Below are 4,940 nucleotides of genomic sequence, written 5' to 3'. Positions count from 1 at the left end.
AACAAACTGATATCTGCCTAAAAAAGGCTGTTCATGTTAATCTTAATCCCCCAAATAATCCCAGATAAAATATTGAAGTCATGACCTCAGTATTCGTAATAGGTGCGACCCTAGTTGTGATTGAAAAAGCAAAATGAACAGATTTTTATTTATTAACATGTCACAAGGTAAATAGTACTAGTAGACCTAGGTTTCTTCACAGGGACACCAATCTCTATGGTTTCTACAGTGTTCACAAAATTCAATTACACCTTTTTATCACCTTTTTAACCATATTTTTGTCAGTATAGCTGCAATTATTCTATATTGTGTACATAGAATATGATATTCTATCATATAAATAAAAAAATTCAAAGTAAATCAATGTGACTTGAACTAAAATCATTTTTGCAGAAAATTGATGAATTACAAAATGAACCATGCCAAGGTCTCAAAGCTCTTATTTGTGTTTGCATTTCATATTATGCATATACAATTATTATTATTATTAATATTATTATTAGTAGTAGTAGTATCATTTTCAAATGCAGTGATTGGGAGATTTTATTTACAGTATAAAATGGTTGCAGTTCATTTGCTGTGACCCGATCATAATATTGCATTCTCCTCTTGCATGTTGGTTCTGGTTGACCTTGAATGTTCCCTTCAGTGTCAGACAGGTGTCAAACTTCTTCTTTTGACCACATCAAAGCATTCTAAACCGAGCATAGAAACACCAAGGACGTTGCCCTGATACTGAACTAAAACCACAAAAAAAAATGCTCATCCGTTTCTTTTCATCCACATCATGTCCTTTGCGATTGGGACATGTTTTAGAATGGAATATCACTGGGGGGGGGGGAAAGATAATGGCGTTTACCTGGATTCAGCTTATTAGAGTGAAAAAGGAGCTCTTACGTTTTGAACATGCAGGGTACAATGAGAGCTCCCTTGGACCATCTTTGGCCCTGCTGCCCTCCCCTCCCTGGGTCGTGGGCCAGGGGGATTTAAGGCTTTGGTCTCAGTATCCTGTTAAGACAGGGATGGGGCAGTTAAATGGATCAAGTCTTTGTAGGGAAGTGGAGCACTTAGCTGAAACTTTCATGTATACAGTATGAGGACGGTACATACGGCAGCTCTGCTGCTGAGGATTAACCACCAACCCAGCTGCTTGGCAGGGGAAGGTTTTCTATAAGGGTTTGAGCTATAGACTTGGAAAGTGATCATTGACTGGTAAATAACAATCTCTTTTTAAAGATTTAATTGCCTTTATTTTCGGTCAAAGACAAATTAAATTTGTCATCTGCATTTAACCCATCAGCGGGCAGCCGACTGGGGACAAACTCCAGCCTTTTTGCCAGGGCCTTCTGGTCATGGGGCAGTCACAAGAGAACTAAAACATATTGGTTTTTGGTGGTGGTGTTTTTGGTCCTAGAACCATAGATAACACTCAGTACTACTACTGAGCAGTGCGTACTTCTTGTGAGGCAACGGTGCTAACCACTGAGCCACCGTGACACCCTATCCTAATAAGTACCCTCTTATCATAATTAGAATAAGAGGTGAAAACTCCATTCAAAGTGTAAACCATGTATGTCAACTGTCAAGGACGACTTGCATTGTCGCTTTGATGGCTCAAATTGCATCCATATGTTCGCCTAAGGAGATCCCCATTAGAAGGATGCAGTGAAAATATAGCACATGTTTTCAATTTGTACATCAAAACTGTGCTAATCTTTCCTACTGCAAAATGTTTTACTACTTCAGTTCTAAGTCGTGGCAACTTGCCAGCCTTTTTACATGGTAAACACAAAGACCAACCCAAACAAGCTGAGCTATCGCAATAAAAGCTTGTTCCTATCCAAATGATCAAATGGGATTTGCTGTTATGAAATTTCCCACACTAGGCCTGCGGCCTGTTCTGTCCCCTCCTGCAGTCCTTACACATGCGCACATAAACACTCACCATGTGCACAGATGATAGAGAGCTCAGATACCGATGAGCAAGGCTAATATGGATGGTTTTCATGATGAAAAGGGCCAATATAAAATAAGCTTGGCAGAAGACAAAGCATGTGTGCATTCAAGTGTTCCTTGAGTGGTTTCATGTGTGCAGCTCATGTGTGTATGTGTGTGTGTCTTTGAGCTTTAGGGCCATAGTGTCAATGATGGTATCAATGAGCTACCGCCAATGTTGTCTATACACTAGCTTAACACTGGGTCATGTTAGATTTCTCTTTTGCCCAAATGAAGTTAGACAAACAACATACAAACATTTTTAGTTTAATCAACATCATTAGTGTCCAACATGTTGAGATACTGAAAAGAAATTCCAACATAACTAGAAACAAATACATTTCTCAATTACAAATGTCACCCAATGCAATAAATGCTACCATGTTTCATTCCTCGATTGGTCCTCCTTTGACTTTCTTGTTGCCTGCCTTTCTTGTACATACTAATACACGCCCACACATGCACACAAGTATAAGCTTGGGAATCTATAATATTCTTCTTGAATATCAGGAAAAATATACATAGCTATAGCCTATAGAAGAAGCATAAAAGGGAAGATGTGAGGGAAGTGTGGTGTGAGTGTAAAAAAAGCTACTGAACAGTTATCCTTTGTGACTGCCAGATTAGGAGTGTGACCAGTTCACCTGACATTGTTATATAATGCTGAGTCCAGACATTAATCCATTCAGTGACCTGGCCTGGCTTGCATGCAGCACACATGCCTTAACCTGTCTTGGACAGAGTTAGTACAAGTGACAGGAACGCTGTCTCTCAAAGGAACATTTAGAAAATATATTTAGGCCTATATAAAGTATGTAGATTTTTACTGTGTTTTACTATTTTACAACCAGTGACTGCATCTAGGTATCCCACTAAAGACCTGGGGTCTCATTTATAAAATTGTGTGTAGGAAACTTACTAAAAGTGTACGTACGCCCCCAAAAGAACTCTGATTCATAAAACCGTGCGTACGCACATCTGTAAGCAATGTTCCCTTGATAAATCACATATTACCCACAAGTGTGCGTACGTGACTCAACCTCTTATACCGCCCTGTACACGCCCATTTTTAACCATAAAAAGTCAATGCAAAGCACATGAATGCTAATCAGTTTGTATGTTAAGGACCATGGCAGTTGTTCTTTCGTTTCACCGGATTATGACAACTGGCAGGGGAAAAAACAAAAAACTTCTCAGAGGCTGGGGAATTGCTGCAAATTTAATCATAATTTCGGCCTGTTCTCTCACAGTGTAGGGAAACCTGATCTATAGACTACCTATACTAATAATACCGTCCAAAACGGCAGGCATTATGGCACTCGGGGACAGCTTCCTTATGCCAGACCTATGTGATAAGATTTAACAGACCTATATTTTATATGTATTTGGACCGGGCTGGCACAGTTCCGGCACGTTACCCTCTCTACTGGACCCAATTCAGTACATAGATCAGAGTACATAGAGCACAGCTTTAGGGAATTTAAATCGGCATATAAGCCAATCATCGTTGTGGTCTCTTTGTGTCTTTGTCTCTTGATTCCTCCATTGGTTTAGTCCTCCTGCAGAGCCAGCAGTGCCATCATGCAGCATTACGCACAGGGATCAGCGCAGTATTTTATATGTTTACAACATTTAGAGTGATTGCTAAAATCACAGTGTGGAGGACCGCACATTCTCTTGTCAAGTTTTTCTCACAACCTTTGCGTGGGAAGTGGCGTACGCCACGTTTCTAAATGAGACCCCTGGTCACACCAAAAAGTGGCACAAAGAAATTACGCAGGGCTGGTTGGTGAACTGCTGTAGATGCAAGCTAGCCAGCCAAGACATGCTAGCGCTTGGCAGTCACAGTAGCTCACGTAGCTTTGTACTGTGCCATTTACTCCTCCTGTCATTTTTCGTCTTGGGTTTTCAGTCAAAAAAAGGTTAATTTTAGAGTAAGGTGACCAGATTTCTCAGACAAAATCCGGGGACATTTTCAGCTCAGAAGCGTATTTACCTCCAAAACAAGTAATGTTTTTACTTTTGCAAAACTTAAAACGGGGACACTTGACCTAGAGCTGTTCTCATTAGGGGCTGAGCCCCCCCAAGGTCTGATCCTAGACCCACCCCTGCTGCTACTTCATGCTCCACTACACCTTAGAGGGGAATGTTTCAAGATAGAAAGTCCTAATATTTCAAGATAGAAAGTCCTAATATTTCAAGATAAAAAATCCTAATACTTCAAGATAGAAAGTCATAATATTTCAAGATAGAAAGTCCTTATAGTCCTAATATTTCAAGATAATAAGTCCTAATATTTCAAGATAGAAAGTCCTAATAGTCCTAATATTTCAAGATAGAAAGTCTTAATATTTCAAGATAGAAAGTCTCAATATTTCATAATGTTGTAATGTTTACTGAACTGCTGACAGCTTTTGCTTTATTGCTCAAGGCTTGTTTCTGCAACAGCTCATTGAGAATCAGATACAACAAAAACTACTGAGGACATATTTTCCTTTGACATTGATGCAGTATTAAACAAGATCGCTCCAGTCGGCAGAAACAAGCTACAATGGCAGTTAACAAGATAATTGTCCAGCTTGTATTTACGTTCATAAAAGTGCTTGTTTAGCTGCTAACAGACTCAGATTAATATTCTAAGTGTCTGACAACATTATCGAAAGGATTTCTAAGGAGGTCGACCTTTCTGTTAAAGATTAAGATCCTTTTTAAAACATAAAAGTCCGCGAAATTGCGTTCGCTAAACCCACCAGACTCCATGTAAATAATCAGTGATTTTGGCATCGTAAAACACGGCTTCTAAAACCTCTCTGAGCACCGCTGGCTCTGGCTGTCTTGAGTCTGCGTGTGTTGGGTGTACGATTATCGGCTACATTTTGTCAGTATTTTCTTTCTTTCATTCCAATTTCGTATCTGTCAGTCACAGTGAAAACCGGGGACATTTC

The sequence above is a fragment of the Etheostoma spectabile genome, chromosome 23, assembly GCF_008692095.1.
Source record: "Etheostoma spectabile isolate EspeVRDwgs_2016 chromosome 23, UIUC_Espe_1.0, whole genome shotgun sequence".
Taxonomy (NCBI): domain Eukaryota; kingdom Metazoa; phylum Chordata; class Actinopteri; order Perciformes; family Percidae; genus Etheostoma; species Etheostoma spectabile.
This window is presented reverse-complemented; position numbering follows the sequence as displayed.